Genomic DNA, 7,401 nt, shown 5'->3' with positions numbered 1-7,401 from the left:
TTTAAAGTTCTCGGAGTGCCAGTGAGCGGGAAGTATTTTCATTGCAAATAATTCTGCCTTTTTAAATGTTAAGTATCCTTTATTCCTGGACACCAACCCGAGACAATAGAAAGAAAGAGAGACCTGGGCATCCAGGCAGAAAACAGGCCTTGTCACGCAGCCAAAATGAGTTTGGGATTCTTGTGCACTCCAATGTTAAGGCAGGAGTGTTGAGTAGAAATGTGTAATGAACTCCAAGTGGCTGCCTTTCAGATCTCAAGAGCTGAAACTGACTTGACGCTGGGACCGTTGCTTCCCCTGCTCGAGTATTCAAGCGACTACGGCACCCGAGAATAACAATGAGAAAGGCACAAAGACCACCACTGCTGCGTGGTGTTCGCGCTGGAGATGGGCTACGTGTGCAGGGGCAACAGACCCCGAGAGCAGTCGGTATGTGACAATTGCTAAAATTTGATAGGGCTTTGATATAGGAAAAAAAAATGGGGATGGATGGCCATTGATTAAGTTTATGTGACTTTGGGGAAGCAAGAACACTAGGGACTTTGCATTAGTATCACATAAAAAGGAGAATAGTATATCATAGGACTTGGTTAAGTAAAATGTCTAATGAGACCTGAGACTATCATTATGTTGTCTACATTGTTCATTATCTGAAAAATACCATCTCCTACTGTATTTATGTTAATCATGCCGATTAGCTCAACGATAGTTCATCATGACAAACCTGTCAAGTAGATGTGTTGGGTAATATTATCTCTATTCTGCGAATAGGAACCCGTAGCATGGAGAATTGTTTGCTCTGTGTGAGTAGGACAGTCGTAGAACCTCTGCTAGAACCTGGATCTTCTGGGATTGATTTTACTGATCATTGTGCCATAGCAAATTTAACATGGAACACAAAGTCTCGAGATAACTCTAAAAGTCTCTAGGTGAGGTTATGGTGTCCTGGGTCAACTGGTAGGAACATGGTACTGATAAAGTCAAAGACAGTGATAACTGTAAGCTGAATTATAAAACAAGACAAAAACAAAAATCGCCACCAAATGAGTCCTGTTTCATTTGATAGCCACAAGTCACAGCCTTAACTTCATTCAGTGACTTCACAAGTATGTCCTCAGGATCAAAAGTATTTGAAATAAGGTGAGAGGTTACATACACTGGCCGAGACTTCTTATCACAACTGGGGAAAAGGAAAAAAATAATCAAGATAATTTTGAATTACTTATAAGTCAATGATGAATTTTTGTAATAAGAGACATTACATGACTGGAAGGTGGTGAAACTTTAACTAATTTTGAATTTTTGCGCCCGTGTGGGAGACTACAATAGTGTAGTCTATGCAGAAGTGTAGTTAGTCCCCACCGCCGGGTGTCACCCAGTCTTTCACACATTCTCTAAACTACAGTCACTCTGGTACTTTGCATGTATCACAACCCAAAGGATGAAATTCAGATAAGGCAGAATTGTCTTTGTTTCCATTTAAGGCAGTTTCGAACTTTCTCTTCTAAGTTTCAACAATTACATGGACCCCTGACCCAGTTCCACAGATGACATTACAGTGAGTCTCCATCAATGTCTGGTCCACAGAGCCATTGGCATTTCATTAGATTTTTCGTTGACAGTTCCTTTATTTTCTGGGTAATGACCAATGCCTCTAATTTGCATTTCCCCCTTTCTGAAAACGCCCTTTTAAAAACTTGCTGACTAAATAGAAATGTTCCAGAAACTGGTTAATGAAGGGTAAGAAGCATTCTCATTTTTACTTCCTCTAAGACAAGATGATGTGTTTCTGAACACACTTTTTCAAAGCTATTAACGAACCATAACCAACTTCCATCGAGAGAGTTTTTGTTCCATGGGGCTTTGTTTCATTGGCTCCTTCATCATGAACATAACTCAGAACAACATCCATTAGTACCGATACAGGACACGATCGGAGGGGGAGAGAGAGGAGGGACATGGATGAAATAAGGACATACCCTGGATGTAAGAGTTATACTGGATTGTAGAATATCCCTATTCCAGTAGAAAACCCCAGTGCTGTGTCCAAACGGCAACATAACACATGGAACCCTCCGATCCCATTTTTAAAATGTTCTGTCTCTTCCAGGATCACAGAACTAGTTAAGAGACAGTGACTAGATTAGCCTCTCCAGTCTTTACTCCTAAACTGGGTTCTTGAATACTACGTGAAAGTTTATCAACAAGATTTTGGGATAACGTCCAATGAATCATACTTTGCGTCAAAATCTTCTCATTTATTTTTCAGAGGTCCCAGCTCTAATGATCCATTTTTCTGGCAATTATCTCTTAGATATTGGGGGTAGGGAGAAGGGCCACCAGGCCATATATGAATCTGTGACTATTAAAAATCCACAATAAGAACCACACTAAAAGGAATTCAACCCAAAGGAAAGAAGACAAACTAGGAACATGAGTTTCATGTTAAAAGAATAGCTGAAATCAATGATATTTAATTCCCTTTGTTTAATCTCACAGTTTCTGCCATTTCCACTTATATATAACATGTGTCCAAAATAAGCAACAACAGCAAAATTACACTTGGCTATCCAACATTGTAGTTAAGATTTGTTGAATGGGGAGAGGCGTTTCCCCGCCCCCCGCCCCCAAGGTAATACTTAGTAAGAGTAATAATAAATAAATAATAAATTTAAAATTAAAAAAAATTAAAATAAATAAAAAAACAAATTCCTGTGCTGAAGAGAATCTTTTTTTTTTCCTTAAAATAGGGAAAAGTTCATAGTATAGGTGGCTTTTAAATACTCATCTCTGTGAGGTCATGAAAGTTCGACAGTATGAAGATGCCCCTTAGAGAGAGCATGGACACCTGCAATACACCTTACAAGGCTGTTGTCCAGCCGTGACCGTGAAGTTTGAGGTCACTTGAAGGAAACAGACCTCAATAACAACAGGGCTACAAAGAAGGTAAGAAATAGTTCGTTTGGCAAGGAGGCGCCCGGGTTGTTGCACCTTGCTTTCTAGCCCGCGGTACAGACCGGAAGAACAGGGATGGTGGCATCCAGCCCGCAAACACCAGGGTTCTTTAGTCTTTGCCCCCAGGCAGGTGGGAGAGTGCCTATTTGGAAGGCTGATTAATCAGTAATTCAAGTAGATCAAAATCACAAAATTAAAAGACGGAGTTCAATCATATCCTTTAACAGAAGGAATGTCCTAATTGCTCCGGTGCCCAACCCAGGACTTGAAGGGAGTGTGAAAGGCAGAGGGCCACTCCTCCACTAACCTGGGGGAAGCAATTTAGCTTTTATACCAAATTAGTCCTTTTATAGCAAATCCCTAAAGTCTCCCTATCCCAATTCTCAAAAAAAAAAAAAAAAAAAAAATGAAGTTCATGTTTGCCCTCTTGCCACCAAGTAAGGCTCCTGTACCAGCAAACTGCTAGGATTTACTTTCTAATTCAGCAGACACACTCCGATGTATAATATGGCAAAGGTCTTGGGTCCTGCTTGACACTCACCCATGGCCGATCTGTGAAAGCTCATACAAACAGGACCCAGCTCAGCGCGGAGAGTGACACATCCACACGCATCCCCCCAGGGCTGTCGGAATCTCCGAGTCTGGTGACAACCACGCTGCATCATCAGACAACCCCAACGCCTGGTCCTGGGGCGAAGGGCACACGCCATCCTGTCGAGGTCCTTTGCGGCAGTGGGTCCCTGGCACCCACACAGGGGTCGTTGCTCCGGTAGAGTTCTCCCCTCCTCCTGCTGTGGAAGCTGCAACCGCAGGCCAGAATACTGCGAAGCAATTTCGGCACCTGCTCTGCTCCCAGGCAATTCGCAAAGTGTGGGAGCTGGATTTTGAACACTGCCTGGTGTTTACCTCTGGCTAACGAAGATGCTTTCATGGCTGTTAGTAAAGACGTGATGACAACAACTCTGAACTTGATGAGTCGCGTGGAATATTTACTTGGGCTTTTTATACACTGCTCTGAACAATATTGAGTCCTCCCATATGTCGCTTAAATACCTTTAGCTTCCTCCATGATGTCACATGAAGCTTGTTTTTAATAAATGTTTGGGTCTCATGACGATATTCTACCGGGACAAGACAGACACTTGTTTGCTTCTGTCCCTTTGCAGATGTTTTGAATGAGAAACCAGAATTGACGCTAAACCTTAGTGGAGGAAAATCTATGCGGTACTACTGGATAACCTTATAACCTGTAAAGAGCCTCATATTTGTTTTCCCTACCTTTAAGGGATTATTTACTCCATTTTTTTCCCCAAGTCGCGGTAATATTATTGTTTTATCATTTCCAGCGGCTGTAGAAAACTCCAGGGACCTTCTGTTAAGTGTTGTCATGACTGCTTCCAGATGGGGAAACTGAGGACTTTTTTGTCGAAGAAAGTACAGCCTGTCCATGGTAGAGCTATGGAGTGAGGTCATCAGAAAATCTGGCAGTCCCCTCATTAAAACGCAGTGGACTCTGACTCCCTCCTCACTGTGATGAGATCCAGCCTCCCGTCAGCCTGGCCCCGTAGGGAGGGATGGATTCGCTGTCAGGATTTGGGGACAGTCATCATAGAAACACCACAGATATACAAGGCAAACTCTTCCAAAGGAGCATTTGCCTGTGCCGGATATATATATATACACATATATGTATATATATATATATACACAGATATATATATATACATATATGTATATATATATATATATACACACATACACATACATATATCTATCTATCTATACATTCTGATGTCTTTAATCTTTACCACTTAACTCAGTTGCTTTCCCTGCCCTTTGGAGTTAAGTGACTTTTGCAGTTAGTGAGATGGTAAAAAAAATAGGAATTAACTAAGGAGTTCCAAAAATTGTACTTCTCTAAATTTAAATACATGTATGTGTGTATATGAACTAACAAGTCAGTGACACGTTGTCACTTGTTTATCTTTTTAAAACTCTTCACAGTTTATTAGCAATGAAAACATAAGCACAAATGAATACACTTGGTGCGTTTAGGCGCATCAGGGTACGGAATCTTTGTGAGCCCGTGTAGTGTGTGATTTGGGGTATCTGACAGCAGTTCCAAGAGACGGCTCTCGCTCTCTGCCGACAACTGTAGCTGCTCTACCTGATGTCCCCTCGCTCCCCATTTCATACCCTGTCCTCCCCTCAAACGTATCCAACAAAGTCTGCTAGACACTATTTGTAAATTTGCATAAAACAATATTTTTTCTGTATTTTTTCTTTCTTTACTTTAAAAATGTTTTACTTCAGTTCAATTCAATTAATATATCTTGTATTATTAGTTTCAGAAGCGAACTTCAGTGATTCATCCTTTGCAATCAATACCCAGTGCTCATTAGATCACGTGCCTTCCCTAATGCCCATTACCCAGTTACCCCATCCCCCAGGTCCCCTCCAGCAGCCCTCAGTTTGTTCCCTATACTTAAGAGTCCTATGGTTTGCCTCCCTCTCTGTTTTCGTCTTATTTTATTTTTCCTTCCCTTCCCCTATAAAAATAATATAATTTTTATGAAAATGGAACAAGATATGCTAAAGTAAAATAATATATAGAATATATAATAATAATATAAACCCAAAAGCTGTGTTGCAAAAGAGACAAATTAGAAAACTTACATTGATTTTAGAGCCAGACTGAAGGCTTCCCTTTAAGGCTACACTCGGGCAGGCTTACGTTTCTGAGTCACTTTGGGTTTCACAGATGTTCCATGATCATTGGCCTTTAAGGGCACTTAGCTATTTGGCAGTGGGAGCTCTGCAGACCCAGGACGATGATTATGCCAAAAAGGAGGGATAAGATCTTTCTGGTCAGAGGAGTTTTGCTCAAAACAGAAATCCCCTTGAGATCCATCAATTGATATTAAAATTTGTTTAACAATTAGTTTATACAGTGCTTGGAGCAGAAGCAAGAAGGTCCTCGATGTCCAGATATCTTAAGACTGAATTTCTTATGGGAAAAAAAGAAGAAGAAAAATCCTTGTTTTTTCTTTTGTCAGAAGCGTGTGCATAAGGAGAGATCTTGCTTGGCAGAATTGTGGCTAGTTGTGCTCCCTTATGTCTTTAAAACAGAATACATGTCAGTGAAAACATAAACAGGTGACCACCGTAGTGGGTCAAAGAGATTTCTTTTTCAAATGACCTGATTTCAAATATACCTTTTTTTTTTTTTTTTAATTGACATCTGAGTGCTATCTCAGCAGAGAGACTAGATCTTGGAATTAAAAACCCTGTAACTGTTTTTGTGACAGACCAATTGATTTTTCCTTCTGGTATGACTTCACATACCATACCGTTTCACAACCACATACATCAATACACAGCGATTTTTAAAAAAGCTCGCGTAAGAGTCATTTGTGGGCCACATCTGTGTATAAATACGAGTAACAGATATTTTTTCCCCAACACAACAAAATAATAAGGAGCGTATCATAGTAAAGTTAACTTATTTCTTGATGAAACACTGCCCTGCTTTACATCGTGTGATGCTGTTCTTTTTGCGCGGAAAACATGAGTAAACACCAACCCCGCGGGAAGAGTAGGGCAGGGACGCGGGTTTCCTGCTTGATTTTTTTAAACTGCATGTTTGTGGAAATTATTATTCCAGTTACTAATTAAAGAAGAGCCTTGCTATCAAAATGCCTTCCAGCCTGTCGTTTGGGGCCAGGTAGCACAAATCCCGTTTGAGACGGAAAGAGGCCGCACAATGTGCTTATTAAGGAACTTTCCTGGCGGACCCCTGAAAAATATCATAAAGTGTGACTCATCACATCTGCATCAAGTTATGAAAAAAGTAAGGCTTGTTAACCTGCTGTTTGGAAACCAGAACACTTTTATCAGTTCATATAATTGCTAACCCCTTATTCACTGCTCAACACTGGAGAGTTCTTTACCTCCTAAGATCCCACTAATTGCTGACAGATTTGATTTCTCCCTGACAGCAGGAGTCCTGTTTCTGGCCTTTAGATCAAGTAATTGCTTTATTTTTCTCCCTCTGCTCTAAAAAACGGAATTCCCTTCTCCCCTGCTTGAACCCCCTTAATGGCTTCTTTTTCTGTTATTAAATCCTTGCCATTTAAATCACATTTAGCGATGTTTTGAATAACTGATTCCAATTACTAAAGCTCTTACCAAGAAGCAGCTGAAAACGCAAGTCATTACTTGCCTACAGACAAGCAGCTCTACCTTGCAGCCAAGTCTCTGGTGAACCGTATTGTGTTTCTCCCCAGTACGGGGCAATTTCTCCACACGGGAGGCTGATGTTCAGCAAATAGACAGCCGCTGGAGCTCTCCTGCACTATCATTTGTGCATAATAGATAGGAGATTTTATATTTATTTTATAAATAGCCCAATTCCTTAAAGAAATCATTCCCTTCTTCCCATCGTGG

The 7,401-nt window shown here is 40.7% G+C and overlaps 1 long non-coding RNA gene across 1 annotated transcript; it reads left to right on the top strand.

The window, feature by feature from the left end:
* Positions 1–268: 268 nt before the first annotated feature.
* LOC132015417 (uncharacterized) lies at positions 269–3,801 on the top strand. The gene is made up of 3 exons (XR_009403669.1): positions 269–429; positions 2,751–2,946; positions 3,441–3,801. It is a non-coding gene; the product is annotated as an uncharacterized LOC132015417 (long non-coding RNA).
* Positions 3,802–7,401: the final 3,600 nt, after the last annotated feature.

This window comes from Mustela nigripes, chromosome 4 (assembly GCF_022355385.1).
Source record: "Mustela nigripes isolate SB6536 chromosome 4, MUSNIG.SB6536, whole genome shotgun sequence".
In the NCBI taxonomy this organism is placed as follows: Eukaryota; Metazoa; Chordata; class Mammalia; order Carnivora; family Mustelidae; genus Mustela; species Mustela nigripes.
Note: the sequence above shows the minus strand (reverse complement) of the source record. Positions and strands in the feature narration are given on the sequence as shown.